The sequence below is a fragment of the Rattus norvegicus genome, chromosome 2, assembly GCF_021556685.1.
Source record: "Rattus norvegicus strain SHRSP/BbbUtx chromosome 2, alternate assembly SHRSP_T2T, whole genome shotgun sequence".
Taxonomy (NCBI): Eukaryota; Metazoa; Chordata; class Mammalia; order Rodentia; family Muridae; genus Rattus; species Rattus norvegicus.
In genome coordinates this window covers 147,103,451-147,130,377 of record NC_141535.1, presented here as the reverse complement: position 1 = coordinate 147,130,377, position 26,927 = coordinate 147,103,451, and positions in this window count along the sequence as shown.

The following is a 26,927-nucleotide window of genomic DNA, read 5'->3' as shown; positions in this document are numbered from 1 at the left end:
CCTTCATCCTTATGAAGTGAGCACTTTGCCAGGTGAATTTACCAGTCTCAAATTTGGAGTTTAGAATGCACACACCAAGAGTTATTTTGTCTGCTGCCTTTCTCCCTTGTCCCTAGGGATGCATGTTTCATTTCCCAGCTCTGTGACTACTCACCGGTCAGGCCTCTAACTCTCACTCACAGTAACTATTATATCACCTTTGTCTGCTCTGTGCTCCTGGGCCTTCATTCATTTTCTAATGCAATCATCCCTTCCGCTACAATGCATCTGCTGTTACTATGGTCTCATGTTGAAGTATGGAACTCACTGCTGAGTTGCTCAGTGATGCTTAAGTCCTCATCACCAGCATATTTCCCTTTATAACATTAGAACTATGTTCTCTGTGACTTCCTAAAGACCACAATCAGTGCCTACCAGACCTTGTGCTGTATAGTGTGTCTTCTTTAACATCCATCACACTAAACCACTATATTCATAGAAACCTTAGATTTTATAGTGAGTAAGGATAATTATCTTTTCAGGTTTCAAGAAGCCAAGAACTGCCTTTCAAGACGACAGTGATGACAATTGACCTCCAAGTCTCACACATGCTTGGGAGGTGGCCTACTCCCAGCTATACTGTTAGTCTGCCTCTGTATCTAGTGTATCAGCACAATGCTCTTCTACTCAAATATATTGTTGCAAATGATAGTTTCTTTCTCAAAGATGAGCAATCTCCACTCTGTGTACATATTGTATTTTCTTTTCCATTCATCTAATACACATTACATTTGCCTCCATGTCTCTTGCTTACTGTCAGGAATGATGTAATCAACATAAGATGGCAGCGATTTTCTTGAGAACCCAATTTCAATTTCATCAAATATACAACACAAGTATCACAGAATATTTTTTTTTATGAATAGCCTATTTTCCTTGGGGACTATCACACCTTATGTTCTTTCCATGTACAGATATTCTTATCACAAAAACCTGTGCAACACAAACTGTGACTGTTACCATTATTATTAACAGAAGTTCTTTGCAGGGAGACCATGATATCTTACTGTTGCTTTAATTTTCCTTTTCCAGGTTATTTATCAGAGTATACCGTTTTATTATCACTATCACTACCGCTCAGTTTTTTATTTGCCTTGTTGGTTTTTTGTAATGTCTATTTATTGATTATGTTATTTGTTTTGTATTTTCTTTTATTAAAATGGATTTTTTCATTCAATACATTCTGACTACAGTTTCCCCTCCCTTAGCTCCTATATGATCATCTTATATTCCCTCCGATCTAAATCCACATCTGTTTGCGTTTAGTTTTTGGTACTGAATGATAAAAGTTTTTATACTGTATGTTTGAGGATGCAAATAGTTAATTGGATCTATGGTTTGTATATATTTTATTGTGTAAGTTCTTGCTTATTATGGTATTCCCTTTGCTGGGCATATTCTTTTTACATTAGTGTGAAACCACTTCTTTGTTTTGTTTTCTTTTACTTTGTTCCTCCTCTTGGTGATAAATCCAATAAATAATTGCAAAGGTCAATATCAGTAAGGATTTTATTTATTTTTCTGGATAATTTTATAGGCTTACAATTCATTCTTAAATAATTCGTTTGGGGGTTGGGGATTTAGCTCAGTGGTAGAGTGCTTGCCTAGAAAGCGCAAGGCCCTGGGTTCGATCCCCAGCTCCGAAAAAGAAAAAGAAAAAAAATAATTCATTTGACTGTGCTTTTACATAAATATAAAATATAAATTTCCATTTTATGTTACTTGTGCAAACTACATTGCCCCAATATCATATAGTAAAAAAATGAATCTGTCTCTCTTGTATATATAACATATGCCAATAACTAACATATTTTCCTTTCCAATGTATTGTATACTTTATCTTTTGAGACTATAAGGATGAATTTATATCAATAAGTTTCTCCCTTTTCCAATTTATTCTTTTCTATTTGTTTCAACATTTTTATTTATTTATTTATTTATTTATTTATTTATTTATTTATTTATTTATTTTTATTAACTTGAGTATTTCTTATTTACATTTCGAGTGACATTCCCTTTCCCGGTTTCCGGGCAAACATCCCCCTAACCCCTCCCCCTCCCTTTCTTTATGGGTGTTCCCCTCCCCATCCTCCCCATATTGCCGCCCTCCCCCCAACAATCACGTTCACTGGGGGTTCAGTATTAGCAGGATCCAGGGCTTCCCCTTCCACTGGTGCTCTTACTAGGATATTCATTGCTACCTATGAGGTCAGAGTCCAGGGTCAGTCCATGTATAGTCTTTAGGTAGTGGCTTAGTCCCTGGCTCTGGTTGCTTGGCATTGTTGTACATATGGGGTCTCGAGCCCCTTCAAGCTCTTCCAGTTCTTTCTCTGATTCCTTCAACGGGGGTCCCGTTCTCAGTTCAGTGGTTTGCTGCTGGCATTCGCCTCTGTATTTGCTGTATTCTGGCTGTGTCTCTCAGGAGCGATCTACATCCAGCTCCTGTCGGTCTGCACTTCTTTGCTTCATCCATATTGTCTAATTGGATGGCTATATATGCATGGGCCACATGTGGGGGCAGGCTCTGAATGGGTGTTCCTTCTGTGTCTGTTTTAATCTTTGCCTCTCTATTCCCTGCCAAGGGTATTCTTGTACCCCTTTTAAAGAAGGAGTGAAGCATTCACATTTTGATCATCCGTCTTGAGTTTCATTTGTTCTAGGGATCTAGGGTAATTGAAGCATTTGGGCTAATAGCCACTTATCAATGAGTGCATACCATGTGTGTTTTTCTGTGATTGGGTTACCTCACTCAGGATGATATTTTCCAGTTCCAACCATTTGCCTACGAATCATTTTTAAGATGTAGTCCCTTATACTAACAACTTCTCATAGTTTGTGTTTTCTGGGTCTTACCATTGACTCTTTCTTTTAGCAGGCCTTGTACATTCAAGATGCAATTGTATTTGTCTGATGCTCAGGAGAGAAGATGTAGAAAGACCCTGAGAGACATTTATGATGCTGTATAAGATAAAGTTTCTCAATTACTGTTTAGAAAAGATATTGTTTAGTAACAAGCAATAGAACATTAATTATGATTATTATTGCTAATAATATCACGTTATCAATCTTCATTAAAAAGAATTGAATCACTTCTTCAGTAGCAGAGAATCGAGAAAAGCTGGATGTTTTAAGGGTTTTTAATAAACTGATTCTATTGTCCCCATTTAAACTTAATGACCTCATTCCCTTCTCTTGAGGCCCTAAACTTACCATCAACAACTCCTTAAAATATTCTTACCCATACAAATAATTCTTCAAATGTTTGTAGTCTTTAACAAAAGAAAATCACAGAAACTAACTTTCCTAGTTTGCCTCAAATATATAATTAATTACTACAATTTTTAACTATTAGCCTCTAATGCATTAATGAATTAAAGCATTCATTCTGTTCTTCTAGTTGCTACTGTTTTTCCTGTCTACTATATCACCAGTTTGCTGCCTTTTCAGTTGACTGTCTATGATCTATGAGCCCCTTAACAATTTCAGTTTGGAGGCTACCCATTTCCTACTATGTATGGTAGGCTCACTATTTCTAGCTAGCCTGTGATGGACACATCCCTCAAATCATCAGAATTCTAGACAGACAACCCTAAGCTGGATGCTGCATTGATGACAGCTGCAATGAAAAAAAAAGCAACAACAACAAACAAAAATCAGTTTGATCCAGAGACTGCCACACATGCAGTCACCAAACACAGTCACTATTGTGGATATCAAGAGGTGCAAGCTGACAGGAGCCTGATATAATTGTCTCCTGAGAGGCTCTACCAGATCCTGAAAAATACAGAGCTGGATGCTTACAATCAAACATTGAACTGAGAACAGGGTCCCCAGTGGAGGAGTTAGAAAAAGGACTGAGGTAACTGAGGGGGTTTGCAACCCCATAGAAAGAACAACATTATCAACCAACTAGACACCCCAGAGCTCCCAGGGACTAAACCCGGAACCAAAATCTATACATGGAGTGACCCATGGTTACAGCCACATGTGTAGCAGAGGATGATGGCCTTGTAGGACAATAATGGGAGGAGACGCCCTTGATCTTGTGAAGGCTCAATGCCCCAATGTAGGAGAAGGCCAAACCAGGGAGGCAGGAGGGAGTGGGTAGGTGGTGAGGGGAGTTCCCTCATGGAGGCAGGAGTAAGGGAATGGGGGCTTCAGGAAGGAGAAGGGGATAACATTTGAAATGTAAATGAAAAGATATCCAATAAAATTTTTTAAAAATCAATTTGAATGAAAAACTATAGAAAACTCAGGGGTATGTGATCTAAATCCCTGAATTAAGCATTGACTGTGCTGGAGCTATCTAAGTGCTCTCGAAATGAACAATTACATATGGAGCCAGAAACTCTGGTTCCTATAATGAAAAGAAACAAGAATTTTCTTCTCCAGAATTCCTTAAAAGCATGAGGTAATGTAGGAGTTTGCGGTAGGATTCAGGATTCTTCAACATTAATGAAAATAGTTGTATGTTTGAAGAGCAGTTATTAAAGATGTCTGTGGGATCCTAAAGTGAGAATCACGAGCATGTTGATTGTACTACTATGGTGTCTTAGTCGGTGTTCTTTGCTGTGAAGAGACACCGTGATCACTGCACACTCTTATAAAATACATCATTTAACTGGGGCTTATGGACAGTTTCAGAGGCTTGGTCCATTATCATCATGGCAAGAAGCATGGCAACACACAGGCAGACATGTGCCTGGAGAAGTTAGCTGAGATTTTATATCAAGATCCACAAGGAGCAGGAATAAAGAGACACAAGCCTTGTTTGGGCTTCTGAAACCTCAATTCCACCCATAATGAGTTACTTTCTCCAACAACGCCATGTCTCCCAATCCCTCTCAAGAAGTACCACTCCTTGATGATGGAGCATCCAAGTACAAGAGCATATTGGAGCCATTGTTATCCCATTGTTAGCCATTGTTATAAGCAAAGTAAAAAATTAGGAAAGTAAGAGCTGTTTTGCCTGGGACTGGAGCACATGCCTTTAGCACCCAGGATACAGAGGAAGGCAGAAATCTCTGAGTTCCAGGCTAGCCTGGTCTGCATAGTGAGAACCTATTCAAAAATACAAACAAACAAAACCAAACAAAGTAGTTGTGATAGTCTGATTTGATTCACGATCATACAGCGTAAAAGTAAACACAGAGTGTCCAGAAATGAGGCCACCTACTCAACTAAATTAAGGACCCGAGAGAAAATAAAGCAGATTTGAGAGTAAGAAATTAAGGCTTTATACAACTAGATATATTCAATTTCATCAGCTGAGATCAAAGACAATATGGAAAGAAATGTGAGGTTTTAGATAATTCACTCTCACAGAAATAATGTAATCAGTTACTTTGTAAGGGACAGAATTAAATTTGAACTAAAATGATTACTTAAAATCATTTGGTCGAAAATGAGTTCATAACTCATTGACTTACTTGGACTTGACATGACACTGGTTTTCTTACTGAGATATCCATTTACGTAAGAGTATTTTGAGTACTTAAAAATGAACCCAAGTCACCAAGGTATTCATTTTACCTCATTTTTCCCACTCACACTTAAATGCATTTCAAAAATTGCCAGTATGAGGAACACAGAACAGCTAAGAAAACATTCCTATCCTGAAGGAACTCTCAACTTAGTAATATAAATAGATATATGTGTACATAATGCAATATACAGAATAATATATGAACAGACTCAGTATGAAGTATATGCCTGAATTGTCCACTACGTCACGAGTACTAATCATGATCCAGGTTCTCAGAAGCTCATGGGAGAGTTTGTTTTTGTTTTTGTTTTTTTTTTTTCAGAGCTGGGGACCGAACCCCGGGCCTTGTGCTTGCTAGGCAAGCGCTCTACCACTGAGCTAAATCCCCAACCCCCGAGAGTTTGTTTTTAATGCATGGAGATTCTTGTTGTAAACTCAGAGGAACAATTAATTATACTATTTAGGACAATAGGTGAAGGGACATCTTAGATGCTCACAGTGGGCTAGTAATTGTCTCAAACAGCAATCAATCTCCTGGGAAAAGGAGCTTAGAAGACTTGTAGGTGTAAAGATTAGTGAGCTCAGTGGGAGTAAAGAAACAGAAAACAATATGTGATGAGACTATCAATAATAAAGCATTCCGTTTCCATTCCTAGGTTTCGATGATTGCCATGCTCGACCACCACGTGACATAAGGCCAAGCAAGGTAAGAAAGATGGTAAAATGACAGATAACGGATGAACTGAATGAGATGAGTCAGTCACTGAACTAACTTCTTCCTGCTGTTGATTCTGGTGAGTTGATCAAGTAAATTCTGGAATGTCAAGATATTGTTGTTTGAGGAAGAGTTATTAAGGCTCCATATTTCAAAGAAGGAGCCTGCAATGTGAAAACTAAGAAAGCTACATTAACTGGTAGACTGTGGAGAGGAAATATGAGTCACCCTTTTGTAGTTAAAAGTAGACAGAAGATTAGAAGACAAAGTACTGCCTAGCTATTCTCACCAAAAGGATGGCCATACCCAGGAGTTCATGCCTCAGGACTAACTCAGAATTGTGCTGGTGGGCATTTCTCCAGTTTTCCAGAGAGAATGTAATGTTAAGGATGTAGTTTAGCATTAAAAGAACTAGTTTCATGTTGACCACTACTGTTCCTGATGGAAAGACCTAAGCTCTCTCAGTATGCATCGAGAAGAGATCATTTACCTCTCGATACAAGGTTATGCTTCAGTGAAACTGAAAGATCTGTTTACTCTATAATATTAATTCTTTCTTTAAAATAATGTTCTGTCTGGCTGCTTCATAATGAAAAGCATGAAGGATAACAGAAAACTCAATCTTCTGATCCCCAAAAATCTTTATTTACTCAGTTTTATTTCCTAAATTAGTTGTTGTACAGCCTAGATATTTAATACATTTTACTCTCAATCCAGGAAGATATTTGGAAACTCACCTGAGTTAGAAAGGAATATATTATGCTAAAGGGCTGTAAAAAGTAAGTACTAGAGTTGGACGGATAAAATGGGAGAAGCTCAGAGAGGGTTCAGAATAACCAAAGCGGTAAGGAAAGTAAAATGCTATTAGTACCAAGAAGCCCTCCCAGACAGGCAAGATGCTGTGCTCGCATTAGGGTAAGCTTTGTGTGCTGTTTTTTTTTATGTACTTTATGTATATGAATACACTGCCGCTGTCTTCAGACATACCAGAAGAAGGCATCGGATCCTATTACAGATGGTTGTGAGCCACTATGTGGTTGCTGGGAACTGAACTCAGGAGTTTTGGAAGAGCGGTCAGTGCTCTTAACCTCTGAGCCATCTCTCCAGCCCCACTGGTTTGTTTTTATTTTTCTGTGATGCAAAATGTTGAGAGTCTCTATCATGAAGGATCCAAGAACATGACAACTTTGTAAAAGACTTGTGTTTGGTTTCACTGTCCATTTAGAGATGAAAGCTTGAGGTAAGATGTGTGGACATCTGAATGCTTCCTCGTGGGCAGAGCTTCTTAAAGAGAAGCAAAGCAGGGCAGGCATAGAGAACAAAGCCAGAATGTGGCTCAAGTGAAGCCCAATATTTTGGTTAATCCATAGGAAAAGGTATTGGGGAAAGAATATCTATCCATCAGTAAACTGTCTCATCCCTGACTCAAGACAGCTAGTTTTTTATAGCTGTAAGATATCACTGAAAAGGAATATTTCATGAGACTCTGTGAGGCAATGTTGATGTTGGTGGTCACTTTTGAGGCCTTGGCAGGCCAGAATTACAATGTACAACGTCAGAGGACCTAGATAGGAGCTGGCATGTATTATCCTGAACTAACTGATGGAGGAGCAGGATAGAAGAGATGGTACAGACGCATGGAGATTTCAAAAGCAGGACGTGGCTCACACACCTAGGAAGTGCCACTGCTACATCGATAAGACAGACCACCTCATGGCGTCTATATAAGACAAGTACTGACCAAAGGCAACTGGACTGCAGAAACCAGGATCTGACCGGTGGGAGGGGGAATGTTCCAGAAAATGCCATAAAAATTGAAGGGAATGAGGAAGAAAATCACCACCCAAGTGCAGCAGACCAGGTGACAGCTTCCTTTAACTTAGACCTGACCTAATGGCAAGTTAACTGAATGTACCATGGGACGATCAACTGCCTGAGAACAGAATTCATAGATACATACTGTGGGTGTTCAGTGACTTACAGAACATGGGGACAGACAGGTAGTTAGGGTGCCATGTTGGAAAGCTCGCTGAAACAGACCAGATCCAGGGCTCTGTGGCTAGGTTGCGTGCTTACATGTTACTATGTACAAAGAGCATGGCAGCTACCCCAAACAGTCTAAATGCAGGGGCTCTGTGGCTAGGTTGCATCCCCACGTGTTACTATGTTCAAAGCAGTTGATCTCATTTACAACTAAATAAATAAAGTATAATTATCTTTATTATTGCCCAATTTGTTTCTCGAGAGACATGGGTACACCTTAGAACTACGTATCTTCACATTCTAAAATATATTCATAGTAACCGGAACTCATACTATTCAGCTATCTTTAGTAAAAAGGCACTTGACAGGGTCAATTGATCTTGAAAAGTGACACAAGGGATATACTTTTGCTAACAGTATAAATGCATAGGAGATTGTAAACCAGAATAATGGGAACATAAAATAATAAAAATATGCAAGTTTTGCAGAAAAAGGAAGTTATATTTTAATTTTGTTAACTCATTTAAACGTGATTTCTGTACTTTAAATTTACAAACTTACATTGCTTTATGTCAATTACACTGACACTTCTCACAATACACAACCATATGTATGCATGAGTACTATTGGATATATTACAATATGGAAAGCTGCAATATTCCTTTCAGTGAAGTCATCGGTTTGCACATGATGGGTAAGCTAAAGTCATTCCCCTATACCCTTACAAAGTTACCTGCAGGAATTCTGATAAAATGCCTCAATTGAGTCACATGTTTGCCTTGAATTATTTCACTGATTAATTTACAAGGTACTTCATTTTTTAATTTGCTTTTCATGGTTAGAAATTGTTAATCTATGGTTTGATAATATGCCATTGTGGGGTCCCTCAGTATCTTAGGATTCATGCTCAGCTGAATTTAGCATATCACTGTTGGAGTCTCCACAAGTATTTATAGGTAGATTCTCCTCTTCCTGCTACGGGGGATTAAGTGTTCTAGGCACAGGAACTTCTGATCCTTCAGAAGGCACTGCCTGTCCCCATGAGGAGCCTTCAAAGATCAAATAATATTTTCAGACAAGAACTTGTTGAAGAACTCAGAGCAACTGTGAAAGCATCTGGGCATCTGGTGGCTGAGCTGCTGTATCTGGAAAATCATAAATGTTAAGATTCTAAAAATGAGTGACTAGAGAAGGAGTGAGGTGAATTCATGTAGTGGAGTGGCCTGAAGGACAGCAGGCAGCATGGAGAGAACAGAAAAATTTGCCCTGTACGTGTGTGTATGTATGTGTGTGTGTATGTGTGTACATAAGTGTGTATGTATGTGTATGCGTGTATGTATACGTGTGTGTGTATGTATGCAGGTATGTATGTATGTAGGATTTTATTTATTATTTTCACTTTATAATCTGCTTTTACATTTGGATGCATCATTCTTCTTTCTGTCTTAATGTTGTTTAATTGCAGATTGGAAACAGGAAATAAGAAAGAAGAAAATAAAGAGTATAAAACTGTGAGGAGGACAGAATGTTATCACTCGGAACGGCTAGAAGATGAATTGTTTCCTATCTACCTTAAAGCATAGAGACTGAGTGGGGTTTGTTCTGACATCGTTCTGTCTCTCTTCTGTCCTGTAAGCAAAATCATATCACATGTAAAATAAAACCAAGGGCACACAAAACAAAACACAAAGTGGATGATCTGTTATCTTCCAGTTACAGAAAAAAGTTAGTGTGATGATTTTCATTTATTTATTTATTTACTTACTTATTTACTTATTTATTTACATTCCAAATGCTGCTTCCTCACGGTTCCCTGCCCCCAGAATCCCTGCTTCTATACTCTCCCCTTCTCCTCTAAGAGGGTACCTACCTCACCCTAGGGCATCAAGTCTTTGCCAGATTAGGCACATCTCCCACTGAGGCCAGACAAGGAGCCTTGTTGGAGAAAGAATACCACGGTCAGGCTACCATTTAGGGAGAGTGGCTGCTTCAGTTTTTGGCAGACCCACATATACTGAGTTGCATGTCTGCTACATATGTGGGGCTAGAACAAATGTGGTGATTTTCTATATCACAAACATTTTCTAAAGGAAACATTGTTTCTAAGCCCGATGGCTTCATCCACTTTTATGTGTGCTGCTCTTCCCTCAATCTAGACTCCAAGGGTCTATCAGGTTCATTGGCTACACTTATTTACCAGACATATCCCATGCGGGACATTGCCTATACTGTTTTATAGAGAATAAAAATGGGAGGAAGTAGACTCTGACACCCAGGAGCTAGGAGCGCAGTGGAAGACCTGCTCCCCCCCTTCCATCTCCTCAGTGTCTAATCGTTGAAAAGTACATACAAACACTCCCTTTCTCGGAGTTCTCTGAGCACAGTCGTCATCTGGAATTGGAAATATCAGTAAGTTGTCAGAAGAGGCTGGAACATCTAGGAAGTAGTTCTAAAATAAAAAGATATCCTAGGATCAGCCTTAAAGACTCAACAGGTTATGGAGTAGGAAGTACCTTCTTAGTGACTAGATGTAAGAAAGACAGAGGCATACATTAAAAAACGCAGGATGTTTTCTTGTTAAATTATCATGTAAAATATGCTGTTTAGGAAAACTAATAGCGATAACAGCGGTTTTCAAACTTTAGATTTTAACCAAAGAAAGACCAAACAAGCTAATTTCAAAGTGTCAAGCAAGGGCATTGTTAGCAGAGGTACAGACATTTGTTTAAACAGTTCATTTGACTAAATACAACCTACCAGTATATTATTTTAACGTATTTAGTTTAAAGTATCACTCTCATGATTTTTTAAATTCTCTTGTTGTATGAAGTCTTGAAATTTAATGTGTTCTTGATATAATTCCACATCTCAGCTTAGACTATCACTGTCCTCCATTTTGAGTACTCACCAGTTATAGATAATTAGTGGCTACTATTTGGACCACCCAGCTTCTATCTACACCAGAATCCTCTTTGCCCTCATACCAAAGAACAAATCCTGATAGTATTTGAAAAAAAAATGGCACAAGCTGAAATAAGGGTTAAGAGGGAAGTCAAGGAGCTAACTTGCTTTAAAAAAGCATTCAAAGTAAGGCCTTCTGTTACTATGCTGCTTTTAATTCCATTTGTGGGGCCTTATCTCCTGAGGACAGTCCCTACCTCCTATTTTATCCCCATTCTCACCTTCACCTCTTGCCTATAAATTTGTTAACTTCCTCAGATCATCTTTAAAGCTTTCTCCCTGACTTCTGGTCCCTGGAAAGTAATCTATCACAGTTCAAGTCTCTCCTATCAGAGGAAAACTACAAAAATATATTATCTAAGAAGCTTGAAGTCAGCTACAACTACCAACAAATTTAACCATGTCAGCCATATATGGAGAAATAGTCCTAGTTTTTAGATGACTAAAAATAAGTATGTGTATTGGTTAGACTGCATGAGAAATACCAAGATTCCAAGGCCTGGAACCACAGCATTTATCAGGTGTCACACACAATAGGAGGGAGAAAGGGACGGCCATCACCCACTAGAGCGTATAAAGCACAAGAGACAATAAGAAGATCCACACAATATGAAAATATGACTATTCTTCATATCACTTGTTATACAGAATTCACATGCCACAGCAATGAATGGAGTTGAAAAAGTAGTTAGAGATGTCAGCATATCTTGAAATCTGTTGCATTCTGATACTGATAGCCTCCACTCCTCACTTCGGGCTCATTTCTTTCTGTGTGAGAGTTTGAGCATCTCCAAAATCTGTTCACACAACTCCACCCCACCCCACCCCTCCTTAGATTCTTATTATGGGTGTGTCTGTTTCCATCATCTTTCTCACACCCTACCTTCTTTGGTCTCTGCATAGTATTTTCTTTCTGCTCCACTTTCTTCTCCATGTTGCTGAAATGTTCCTACTGAGCACATTATCATATTGCCATCCTAGGCTGGTGATTAGATGGCATCCCTGACCCTACAATTTCAAACTGAAGAGCCATTTCTTTTTACAACACACCCTTGAAATTGCTGAATTGCTGCCTCAAATCTTGCTTGGGACCAGTAATTTTATTTTCCTAAAATAAATTTCTCACTCACTCATCTCTCTGGTCAGCATTCTGCTGAGTGCCACCCACTTCATCTAAGAAACTGCACACTGCCGGTTATAACATCTAACCTCATATTGCTGTTCAGTCACAAACCGAAAATCACTTTCGCCTTGAAAGAGGAATTATTTTTGAAACCAAATAACTTGCATTAAACATTCTGGAACCTTCTAGTCTCCTTAGGTTTCATTTACTCTTATTTAACTTAAAAAAATCTCTATCTAGTTCTAGGTATCCAACTAATGAAAACAAGAACAAAATCAAGCATAAAAAACAAAAACAAAAAACTGTTTGTCCACAATACTTATGAGATGGAATATATGGGTCTGATTATTTTATTAACCAATTCTGGCACACCAATTCAATGTCCTAAAACTTAATTCAATTTCAATGTTTGTATAGACTTCAGAAACTTAATTCAATTTCAATGTTTGTAAAGACTTCAGACTTGCTAGGCTGATCCACACATACATGGTATTCACTCCAGACCCAGTTGCTGCTAGCTAGTCCTGGGATTATTTATATATCTGTTTGACTTGGCTATAAAGTAAGGATTCATTTGACTCCTGTTTAATAATTTACTGTAGTTGCTCACAGAACTCATGGGGATATTTTGCTTATATCGACTGGCTTGTTACAAAGGATGTTATAAAACAATCCAATGAATGAACAAATAAACATCTTTAAAGTGTGAGATTAAGAAGGGTCTTAGGCTGAAGCTTTGGTACTATACAATTTGAGTGCCGCCTCCCAGCACAAACCTTGTGGCTCTATCATTCCATCTGAGGGCCTTCATTACAGCTTTCCTTTGTGACCCCTTTAATAGAAGCGTGGATGGTTAAATCATTGACTCTAAGTTGTTCATCGTCAGTCCTGTCTACTTCCTACAGGTATAGGGCTAAAGGTCTTAACCCTCTAACTCATCTCAGTCTTTTCAGTGATTACCCCACAAACTGAGAATACTTTAGGGACTGTCGGACAACAGTTATCCATTAGCATCTAGAAAGGTCCCTGTCACTGTGGGGAGTCAACAAATCCTATAAACATCTGTGTCAAGAACCAAGGGTCAATACAAAACATTATAACAACCTTATAATACAAAGGCGAATGCTAGCAGCAAACCATTGAACCAAGAACGAGGTCCCTGTTGGAGGAGTTAGGGAAAGGACTGAAGGAGCTGAAATGGATTGCAACCCCACAAGAACAATAATATCAACCAACCGGAGCTCCCAAGGACTAAACCACTACCCAAAGAGTACACATGGACAGAACCATGGTTCCAGCTGCATATGTAGCAGAGGACGGCCTTGTTGGGCAACAATGGGAGGAGAAGCCCTTGGTCCTGCCAAGGCTGGACACCACAGTGTAGGGGAATGTCAGGACAGGGAGGCAGGAAGGGGTGGTTGTTTGGGAGGGGAAAACCCTTATAGAAGAAGGGGGAGGGGAATGGGATAGGAGGCTTATGGATGGAGAAACCAGGAAAGGGAATAATATTGAAATGTAAATAAAAAAAATCCAATAAAAAAATTTCCTAGGACGCTGTTCATCCCAGAAATCACAAATACTTTAGGAGCTCTGTGTTAGAAACAGTGGACACAGACCAAATGTATGCTTAATATCTCACATCTAGCTTGGATGGAGATTGAGAATAGTCAGCTCCAAGATTGTAAATTCTAAACCTTCATAGATATTAAATCTCTGCTCAAAACAAGCAAATATTTTCTGAGACCAGATGGGCCTTGTTGAATTTGTCCAAGGTGCTGTGCTTGTAAGCATGGATAATTCAGTCAGAAATTGAGTTTCAGAGAAAGTATTGCTCACTAGTACATTGAGTAGGCGTTGGAACATTCATTCTGGGTAAACTTCTTTACAATGAAATCTGTTCAGAAAACAGCTTCTGCAGATACAATATCCCAACTTGCATTTAATTAGTATTTCTTGAGCTTTCAAAGAGAACACTTGCATGGATCAACACTCATGAATATTAACCAGAAATGACAAAAATCTTATGAATAATTGTTGCCCTGTGAGTGCTTTACTTAGTTAAGCAAATCTTTTGTATTCATCAGCTAAGTCTCAACTGGTTCCTAATTGTTTTAAGAATGAACTAGCTTCCTAATTGCATCCCATGCAGATCACAGCTTGTTGTGAACCTACACAGCAAAAGAAGCTACACAAATATGAAACCACAGGGCAGCACTTTGGGGAAATATTTAACTTATGCCACAGTGTAAAATAGAGTCTGGAAGCTTTGATGGAACTACTAGAGAATTTTGCAAAAGGAATGCTGGAAAGAAGGAAGGAAGGAAGGAAAGAAGGAAGGAAGGAAGGAAGGAAGGAAGGAAGGAAGGAAGAAGGAAGGAAAGAAGAAAGGAAGGAAGGAAGGAAGGAAGGAAGGAAGGAAGAAAGGAAGGAAGGAAGGAAGGAAGGAAGGAAGGAAGGAAGGAAGGAAGGAAGGGAGAGAATATTTTTAATTTAGGGTTCACACAATTTACTTTTTCCTTCTTATTTTGTGTGCAGAAGATTTTTGGTTGTTTTTTCATGAAGTTCCATCTGTTGACCCTACTTTCTGAATATGTAGAGCACCATTAAGTTGACTCTGACAGGCTTCAAATTGGCAACCCAGGGGACTAGACCTAAGAACTAAGCAATCCAGGCAAGCCCAGGCAAGTCAGTTACTAGAAAAAAATCCCAGGGTTCAGGCAGCCAGTCAGAACTGCCCTGCTATCACAAGCTGCCCTGCTAATGACCTAAGGCAAGGACAATGGGTCAGTTTTGGAATTCCTCAGCCACTTCTTCAGCAACAGTTTCCAAATCTCCCTAGCAACAGTTTCTAGACCCTACACCTTAGTAATGGAATGTTGTTAGAGATGGAGCAAGATAAAGGTCACCTACCCCAAAATCCCTGAGGTGCTTCAAATCACGCCTGTGAGCTCACTTGGCCTTCTTTATCTTGGTAATGGGTGACTGTGGCATGCTAGACTAATGCAGAATAAAACACTCTTTGCATTTACATACTCTTTGAGTCTCGGATATCATTCTTAGTATCATTTATTTTTTAAATATTTCCCCTGCTTCAAAATGTCAGGTCTCACATTAAAATCTTTAATATATTTGCCATCCATCATTCATTTTAGCAGGTACAAATACCAGGTTTTTTTTTCTTCGAAAACATTTGAGTGATTTCCCAATTCCAGCCTTATCCAATGTCTAGTATAGTTAAGAAACTGCTGATTTCTCAGTACCCCATTAATCTCTGCATCTTCTTTAAATTCCAGTTGTGTCTCTAAAGACTCATTTAAGACAGAAATTTCTCAATATTCTTTCAAGCTACTGTTCCCTAAAGTCATTTGTCATTTAGATATTTACACCCATGCTACAAGTCACAGGAACACTTCCCTTGCTATTCCACCTCTGCTGTGCATGCTATCTTCCCACAGATGTGACAATTCTACAGGTAAACGTGCCAGACATGGCCCTGATATACTCTCTGAAATGCTCTAGAGATAGAAACGCAAAACAGAACAAAAGTCAAGGTTATGTATTTTGCCACTCAAGACCTGTCCAGACAAGGAATAAACCCTCCAACAACAACAACAAAGTTAATAATAAAATATGTTTATGAATCATTTCAATGTTCATAGAAGGAAGACTATGACATAGCAACTTTTTCAATTTTTTTCAAATTCCGGGCTAATGAGATGGTTCATGAGTAGAGGCACTTGTCACCAAAACTGAAGAAGTGAATTAGATCTCTGGAATCTAGAGTTTGGAAGGAAAGAACCTACAATTTGTCCTCTGGCCTTCCAAGAATCACAGTATACACATAACACACACACACACACACACACACACACACACACACACACACACACACACTGTAGGACCCCATCATCCTTATGTCCGTGAGGTCCCACTCATGAAAACATGGAGAGGAGGAATGACGCAATCAAGCAAGAGGTTTAATGATCCATTGTACTGGGGTGGCCCTGTAATCAGGACAGAGGCAACCCCAAGTTACAAAAGCACACACTTTTTATACACTTGTGGAGGACAGCCTTAGGCAACAGCATGATTTGGTCCTTGATGATGCACATTCCTCAATTCCTCAATTCCTTACATTCCTCAATTGTGAGGTATCTTTGGCATGAGGATAGGGGACTTAAAAGGGCCCTGCCCTCTTCAAGGTTAGCTCATTTCCTGGAGCAGGGTTTTATTCTAAATTCTTTGGACAGGGTGTGAAGCTGGCAAAAGCCCTTAGGGTCCTCATAACCTATGTACTTTCTACCAGGCCAAGCCTCCTAATAGATCTTATGCTTCAGTAAGAACTAGGGTCCTTCAACACACACACAGACACACACACACAGACACACACACACACACACACACACACACACACACAGAGAGAGAGAGAGAGAGAGAGACAGTCATAGAGAAAGAAACAGACAGATACAGAGATAGCAACATAAAGGGCGATTCACACAAAGACAAAGAAATAAATGTAATTTCTTTTAAAATTTTTTTCTCTTTTATAGTAATAAAGTTAAAACATTTAACACAAACTTCTTTAGTTTCTTGGCACACAGAACACTGTCTCATTATCACTATTTCATGAATGTGTATCATTTAGATTTTGCTCATACTTGTACCCACCTATGACCCTCCTATTATTCTTCAAATCGTACTTCCAATTTCATGTCTCACATACATTCTGCACAAGAGAGAAAGTATATTATTTCCAACCCCATTATCTGTATCTTTAACAAGTCCTGAATGAAAATGCCTCTCATTAAGTAGAGCCTTTACCCCTCCTGACTAGTATTCATGGTACTAGAAGGTACTGTGTACACTAACACAGCTATGAACCTGCTACCCACAACTGCAATCTGTTTGCATGACATGCTGATGCAATAGTGGTATAAACGTTGTGAGAGTAATCAACTACTCTCTGGATGGTTTAAGACCCATGTTGGAACACATGTCTATTACAGCTAAGTACCCAAAAACCTAGGACTAGATAAGTCATGGACCTCAGGCAAACCCAAATACTATTTTTCTTCTAATGGAACACAGCAATAAAATGACTCCTATTAACATTCTGCTATACCTGTAGACCCGTACCTAGCTCAGCCATCATCAGAGAAACTTCCTCTTGTAGATGGTAACTAACACATAACCACAACTGGACAATGTACAGGGAGTGAGACCCTATAGCTATCAGTCCAAACTGTGGTGTCTTCATCAAATGTATCCCATCAAGGATCAGGGAATTTTACAGAAGAGGAGACAGAAAGAGTATCAGAACCAGAATGGATGAATGACACAAGGAAACAGTGCCTCCTAGACACAACAGGACTGATACACATAAGAACTTACAGACTCGTACACGTTAAAGTTAAATGGGATCCCCAGTGCTAGGGGTGAAGTGGACACAGGCTCTCTTCCCTAATCAAGAAGCTATATCCAATTGGCATCCCCTTGAAAAAGAAGATTAGTTTTCTCCAATGGAGTCTCACTGGAGATACTAACACATTTAAAGGTAGGCCATGCCTGGGAGTTAATGATGATAACCAAAACAAAATAAATAAACTCGACTTGTTTCATATTAATTTGCTTGGGTACTTTTTTTCTCTTAATGGTATTTTGCCATTTCCGATTTTATATTTTTATATGTTTTAGTGTTTCGTGTACTTTTTCTTTGTTCTTTTGGATTAGGTTTTTCTTTTTGATTATTATTATTCTGGTTCATTTGCTTTTACTAACTGCTTCACTGTTTGTTTGTTTTCCAAATAAAAGGAGAAAGAAAGTATGAAGTTACGTGGGTGGGAAGGTGAAGAGAATTGGGAGAAGATGGGAGAGGAGAACCATGATCAGAATATATTTTATGAACATTTATTTTTTAAAACACAATAGAAAGAAAATATTTGCCATGAGGCTTTGCATCAGTCATGTTTGGCTGAGATTATATTAGTGGTGAAAGTGCGCACACTCATACACACACACACACACACACACACACACACACACACATATACTATATATATATATATATATATATATATATATATATATATATATATGCCTTCTCCTTTTCCATTGACTTGGAACACCTTGTTCAGGCCAGTCTATTCACTAAAATTACTGTTCACTCTGTTCTCTCTGTTCACTCCTTCATAACACTAATTCACCTTCAATCCCAAGAACATGTTATTAGCTTTCAATATGCTAGTCACTATCTCAAAACCTGCTTGCTTGGTACACAGTCTGAGGAAGATGTTGACTAAGTACAGCATCTCCAATAGAACATGCTCTCCTGAAGGTTGTAAACAGTATAAACAATGAGAAAAATGATGAAAGACATAAATTTTATGAAGGAAGAAATAAAATATCATTAATTACAGGCAATGTGGCTGTACAAAGAAAAATTTAAAATAATCTTCAAAATCACTTAAATAATTAATAAGTAGTCTGCAATTTTTACTACTCTAAACAAAAATATAAAAACTTCAATATATTAAAACTTCAATTTTAAAACTGAGTCATTTTTTCATATCACCACAATAAGTACCTAAGAATAAATCTAATCAATGGTGTTCAAGTTTTAGGAGTCATAGAGAACTCAAAGTACTTTTGACAATAATTGATTTACTCCTGAGTAAACAAAAGTAAAACCATACTGTGGGTTAGAATAGACTGTTTTTATGAAGATGTCAATTCTCCCGAAGTTGAGTCATTAAATCACTGTAATCCCAGTCATGATGAAGCTACATAGCACATGATTCCCCAGAAACCAGTTTCATTACTGTGAAGAATTAGCACTCCCCAGGTTAGATTTTCTCACAGAAATACACAAATAAAATGTAATTGAGCAAGCTTCTCACATTATGTCCACCCAGAACATCTCACGGACCAAAGCCAGGTATGTCAAGCATGTGGTCAGACCAATAAGATAGTTTGTCATAAATAGTTTCACTATTAAGGTTTTAAAGAGATTCTGAAAGTGAATAAAATTTTCTAAACAACAATTTATTAATGTCAAAACCCTTGTGTATGTTTTTCTCTGTGACCATGTTACTAAACGTTGAAAGTTTAAGAAAATTTACAAAAATGTTTAACTCAGAATTTCATTGAACAGTAGTCTATCAAAGGTTTTATTTTTTTAACAAATATACCACTTTGATTTTTTTATTTTAAAATCTTTTCTTGAGTTCTCAATTTAGTAAATACCATGGGTAACATTGTGGAGTGAAGAATAGAGTTGACTACAAAACTAGCAATTTTGGGCTGAAAGAAAAGGCAAAAAACTGTTCATAAACAGTATCCTAAGAAACAATAGGATATTTTCTATCTAAATAAGAGAATGGTTTTATGTGATTATTTTGTCAACATATAAAGTAAAAATCCACTAACTATAAATGATCACTGCTTCGCTACTACATATCCTTCCACAACAAATTTTAGCATGAATCTTTTCAGATCTTTATAAGCAGAGTAAATGATCTCTCCTGTGACTGATAGTCTCATATCTTATTTGTGAGTGAGTTTGGGTGCACCGTGATATTCAGCATCGTTTGGATCTGGACTGACCAGGAAGTACTCAATACTAAATTTGTTATGATCTTGAATAGTTTCAATTTACTGCTACCTTTGAAACTTGAAGTCCAATGAGATGAAGTTTTCATATTTACTAATCAAAGCTGTGCTAATAATTAAACTATGCTAATATTGACTCACTATTTGTCAGATGCGGTCATGCTTTGAATATGAATGGCTCTCAACAGTTTGACTACTTGGTCTCCTGTTGTCATGGTGTTTTATCAGAGCAACATAGAACTAACTAAAAAAAAAATGAAGTACTACTGTATTAGAACTACCCATCAATGTGATATGACTCTACTTCAACAGTAACAATACCTCAAACAGAAATAGCATGACACCATTTTATTCCGTGTGTTGGGATGCACAAGGTACATCCCAATCAAGGGTGTCAGAACAGCATTCTATGTCTTTGTTCACAGCTCATGTCCTTAGTGATTTGAGACCTTGTCTTTAACTAAGCAGGCAACTCACTGTGTCTGCTAGATTGACTGACAGCCACCTCTCAAAATCCAGAGCCATGCAGAGCTTTTTCCTTAAATACTAGATGTTCAAACGCAGGTCCTCATGCATACAGAGTCATTGCCTGTATGTTTTAAACCACTTCCATGTTCATTATTATTAATTAAAATGATTAAAGTACTTGATTTGTAAATCAAAAAATCCCTTGAATTTGTTGCATTGTAACATTTGCTATAGTTCTGACTGAAGCTAAGCACACATTTCATAAGCATAGGTACTGTACTTTAAATACAATGACAGACTATAAATATTGGAGGTGACTCTCGATCCAATTTTGGAAAAGCTCATATTTATTTGTAGCCAAAAATTTCCAGGAAATTTAAATGCACACACATATTTTTAACCATTATGCTGCCTAATTTACATAGCTCATATGTTGTGATCATCTCCACAAAAACTGATCCACTCATAAATATTTTATGAAATATTCATTGCTATCATAGAATTTACTTTTCATACATATTATATTCACCTTGGGGGGGAAACCATTGTAATACTTGTGGTTTGTATTTATAAAGCTATTATGATGCTTCATCTACCTTTCAAAAATGAACTTTAATATTTGAGATGATAAATGCAACCCTTAGAATAATTAAAAATATGTGTTAGCACAAAAGTCAGCATTTTGTTTTCATCTCTTAGTACACACTTAGTCTTCCTGAATCTTGCAGGTGAAAGAAAAGCCCTAAAATTTCCTCTAGAGACATTTTGGCTGCTTAACATTTTCATGAATCCACATCTTAGTCACTAAAACTACATTCAGATTGCTGCAAGTAATCTTTTAGGACCCCAGGAAGAATGAAATATGTTCCACAGTTGATTATGCAGAACTATCTGTCATTTGAGGGGATAATGAATGCAGAATAGATGTGCATGTCCTGTTTTAACATATTATATGGTTGAAGCAAACACATAAACCACAAAAGAGAAGACCGGTGTGATGTGAGCATGTGGCGAAATTCTTTTGACACCAGGCCCATGGCAGGTGGCTTTCAGCCATGGTTAGCTCCACCTCCCGTAATAACTAACCTCCCAGGACATTGCATACAAGTGCACATAGACACTCTTACTCATATACACATAATTGAAAATAATCAAAATTAAACATTTTAAAAGACAATTCTCTGATACATAGGCTACACATACGAAGCTTTAACTCCTTATCCAATCCAGGGAGAAGCCTCTGCTATGCACAAACAGGATGAAGTCAAAACTGGCAGGAATCACAGTGGGACAGGTGATAATTACAAGTGGCACCAGTAAGATTTGTTTATAGACTTAAATTTATCTTTTACTTTATATACTCTTTTGGATTTTTTTAATGCTAGAATCTTTCTCGTTGTAATTTTCCAAACTGAAGCCCCTCTTCATCTTCCTCTCTTTGTCCTTCATCTCTGTAAACTACTTTATTCCTCTGCCCTGGAATTGGGACTGTTTGCAGAATAAGTTTTGATCTTAAAAAAAAAAACAAAACAATAACAACAACAACAACAACAAAAACCCAAACCAGAAAACACGCGCGCGTGCACACACACACACACACACACACACACACACACACACACACATACACACAGTAGGTTTGGCTTTTGGAATGTCTAATCAGAACCTTAGTAGTACTACAAGCTTTGTTCTTAGAACTTGAAGTATTTCTTTGGACCAATTTTCTATGCTTAAAGAAGCACATGATTCCATGTCAGCACCAAGGTCAATCGAACACCGGTACACTGCACTCAGTGGAGGCTAACAGCAACTGTGCCTAATCACTTGACTTGACATTGCAGACTTTGTAGTCATTCTAGCACCTCACCAATGCTCTAAAGAACAGAATTAGACAATCCTAATGCATGCCTAATGATTAGTTCTACCTACTATATTTTATGGGAATATCATAAAAGCTTAAACATTTTACAAATTTCAAATTCTTAGACCAGAATTGTGCAGGATTCCCAGTAAAGAATTAGCTTTTAGCTACTATACTTTATTTAGCATGAGGAAGTAAACGAGTTGCTATATAGTTATAGTACATAAAATACAAAACTGAGAAAATTTTAAATGTAATAATTGAAAATATTTTTCAGTCATATCAGCAAATGGAAAAGATTATATTGCTTATATCTGAGAGCTTATTAAGTCACCATTTATAGAAGACTATTGTACAATATTCTGCTGCGAGATGAAACCATACCAATTCTTTCTTACTTTTAGGCTTTTTAGGTTTTCATTATGGTAAGCAAAATAGCAAAATCTAAATAAGTTAGAGTTCCTGTCTAAAAATTAGTAAGGGTAAAAGTGTGACATATATGTGTGCGTGTGTGTGTGTGTGTGTGTGTGTGTGTGTGTGTGTGTGTGTGCTGTTCAAATAATTGCTGTCCATGGAAGTTTGCAACCACTTACACCATTTTCTTCAACTGAGGACATCTTATTTTCTCGCTTGACATAGGTCTCTGACAAAAATTGACCTATAAATATATGGTTTTGAGCTTCAGTGAGCATAAACTTCCTCATACTTTTAACCACTTTTTCAACCTGACATCCAGGAAATACAAATTGCATGAGTGTATTAAAATATGAATGGATTGTCTTAAATATACACCCCTCAAATTGCTTCTCAAGTGGTAAGCAAGTCCCAAAGCTATATCGTCTGTAAAATCTATGTGAATCTTCTCGTTGCTACCAAGAAATCATTCGAAGAGTTAGGATCCTGAGCTCCCTTTGCAACATGCTTGGAAGTGTCTGCTTCCAGCTGTAGTACATCTGTGCCCTTTGATCTGCAGAATTCCTGAACTGATTTTGGCACTATATGTATCTTCAAGTACTGTCTGTGACTATCAGAGCCCTGTCCTGGGAATCCTTGAAAAGAAATTCAAAGGGCGTAATATACACAGTGAGTTTCTACCGTGTATTTCATCATAAAGCTTTGATATAGGCTTTGCGGGGGCAGGAGAGGCCTCTACAGAAAGGAAGAATGGAGGCATTTAGGTAATTATCTCTGCAAGCATTAACTGCTTTATGCTTCCTCCCGGGATTCTGTGCTGACCACCTTAGCAACAAAGGAGAGTAACCTTTTTTTTTCTTGGAATGGTATTTTAATTACAATGAAGGATGGGGATGTGGCTAAATTGTGCAACACAGGTCTAGCATGTTTGACCTCCAGGACTGCAAAAAGAAAGAAAGCACGCAGAAAACAGATGACGTATGCCCTACTGGTGACAATGAAAAATAAACCACACTCTTCCTGAGCAGCCTGTGGTGACTCCTGTAATCTCAGCACTTGTGAGGCTGAGGCAGGAGAATTGCCATGAGCTTGTTTGACCAAGCCAGCTCCGTCAGTCAACTAGGTCTCAGGGGAGGGATCAAGGACTCAAGTCATGAACAATTTTAGCAGCAGTATCTGCAGCATCAAAGCTCAGCAGAGCAGCATTGTGTAAATTCATAATCTCTTGTTCCCTTTTACAAGGTTTATTTACAACTGGCCCAAATTTTCCTTTGCAAGTGCTTCCTATTCCCACAGTGTCCGGCACTGTATCCCCCTTACTTGAGCTCCAGCATTGAGGCACCATCTGACCAAGACAGCTCAGTCAATCAACAAGGTCTCAAGGGAGGGAGCAAGGACTGGAAAGGAAAAGACAATTAAACAATATTATAACACGACTCTAACCAGTGCTGAGGATGAAACTTTTGGTAAGATTTCTTTGAGTATGGGAAGTTCCAGTTTCTCTATGCTCACGGGTTTCAGCCATCACAGTGACAGTTGCCACTTTCCTCTGACATAAAACAAAGAAGAAACTGAAAATGAACTTTGACAAAAGGTCAGTGTGCATTGAGAAAGGTACTAGGACCAGAGGGCAAATACAAAAACAAAAGAGAAACAAGCCGAGAAAGAAATTAGGGAAACAACACCCTTCATAATAGTCCCAAATAATATTAACCAAGCAAGTGAAAGATCTGTATGAAAAGAACTTCAAGCCTCTGAAGAAAGAAATTGAAAAAGATCTCAGAAGATGGAAGGATCTCCCATGCTCACAGATTGGCAGGATTGATATAGTAAAAATGGCCATTTTACCAAAAGCGATCTATAGGTTCAATGTAATCCTCATCAAAATACCAATCAAATTCTTCAGAAAGTTATACAGAACAATTGGCAAATTCATCTGGAATAACATAAAACCCAGGATAGCTAAAACTATCCTCAACAATAAAAGGACTTCAGGGGGAATCAGTATCGCTGAACTCAAGCAGTGTTACAGAGCAATAGTGATAGAAACTGCATGATATTGGTACAGAGACAGACAGATAGTCCAGTGGAATAGAATCGAAGACCCAGTAATGAACCCACACACCTATGGGCACTTGATTTTTGACAAAGGAGCCAAAACCATCCAATGGAAAAAAGATAGCATTTTCAGCAAATGATGCTGGTTCAACTGGAGGTCAGCATGTAGAAGAATGCAGATCAATCCATTCTTATCACCCTGTACAAAGCTTAAGTCAAAGTAGATCAAGGACCTCCATGTCAAACTAGATACACTCAGACTAATAGAAGAAAAAGTGGGGAAGTATCTCGAACATATGGGCACTGGAGAAAATTTCCTGAACAAAACAGCAGTGGCTTATGCTCTAAGATCAAGAATCGACAAATGGGATCTCATAAAACTGCAAAGCTTCTGTAAGGCAAAGGACACTGTTGTTAGGACAAAATGACAACCAACAGTTTGGGAAAAGATCTTTACCAGTCCTACAACTGACAGAGGGCTTATATCCAAAATATACAAAGAATTCAAGAAGTTAGACTGCAGAGAGACAAATAACCCTATTTAAAAATGGGGTTCAGAGCTAAACAAAGAATTCACAGCTGACGAATGCCAAATGGCTGAGAAACACCTAAAGAAATGTTCAATATCTTTAGTCATAAGGGAAATGCAAATGAAAACAACCCTGAGATTTCACCTCATACCAGTGAGAATGGCTAATATCAAAAACTCAAGTGACAGCAAATGCTGGCGAGGATGTGGAGAAAGAGGAACACTCCTCCATTGTTGGTGGGTTTGCACTGGTACAACCATTCTGGAAATCAGTCTGGAGGTTCCTCAGAAATTTGGACATTGAACTACCTGAGGACCCAGCTATACCTCTCTTGGGCATATACCCAAAAGATGCCCCAACATATAACAAAGACATATGCTCCACTATGTTCATAGCAGCCTTATTTATAATAGCCAGAATCTGGAAAGAACCCAGATGCCCTTCAATAGAGGAATGGATACGAAAATGTTATACATCTACACAATGGAATATTACTCAGCTTTCAAAAACAATGATTTTATGAAATTCATAGGCAAATGGATGGAACTGGAAAATATCATCCTGAGGTAACCCAATCACAGAAAAACACACATGGTATGCCCTCTTTGATAAGTGGATATTAGCCCTAATGCTCAAATTACCCTAGATGCACAGAGCACATTGAAACTCAAGAAGGATGACCAAAATGCGAATGCTTCACTCCTTCTTTAAAAGGGGAACAAGAACACCCTTGGGAGGGAATAGGGATGCAAAGTTTAGAACAGAGGCAGAAGGAACACCCATTCAGAGCCTGCCCCACATGTGGCCCATACATATACAGCCACCAAACTAGACAAGATGGATGAAGCAAAGAAGTGCAGGCCGACAAGATCCGAATGTAGATCGCTCCTGAGAGACACAGCCAGAATACAGCAAATACAGAGGCGAATGCCATCATTAACCCACTGAACTGAGAACGGGACCCTCGTTGAAGGAATCTTAGAATGGACTGAAAGAGCTTGAAGGGGCTTGAGACCCCATATGTACAACAATGCCAAGCAACCAGAGCTTCCAAGGACTAAGCCACTACTCAAAGACTATACATGGACTGACCCTGGGCTCCAACCTCATAGGTAGCAATGAATAGCCTAGTAAGAGCACCAGTGGAAGGGGAAGCTCTTGGTCCCTCCAAGACTGAACCCCCAGTGAACGTGATTGTTGTGGGGAGGGCAGTAATGGGGGGAGGATGGGGGGGACACCCATAGAGAAGGGAAGAGGGAGGGTTAGGGGGATGTTGGCCAGGAAACCGGGAAATGGAATAAAAATTGAAATGTAAATAAGAAATACTTGAGTTAATAAAGATTTTAAAAAAAACTGACCATGACATTCCATGTAATATATGTTAGGTCTTCAGAAATTCTCGCTAACGATGTAAGATAAACAAGTGAAAAACACCTAGGACCAGAAAATATTACTGCTTTTAAGAACTATGAAATGAACTACTGGTAAGCACACAGTATGGTCATCCCTTAACATACGGAAGACCAAGAGACAAATCCAAGATAGACCAAAAGCCTCTAACAATGTCTTGGTGAATCAGAGCTGTGTTAATACCTTTCCCTAAAAAGCTTCCATGGATCTCCAGGGAATGCCTGTCCACTGTAGCACTGCAGAAATTAAAGTACTACTATTAACAAAAGTGC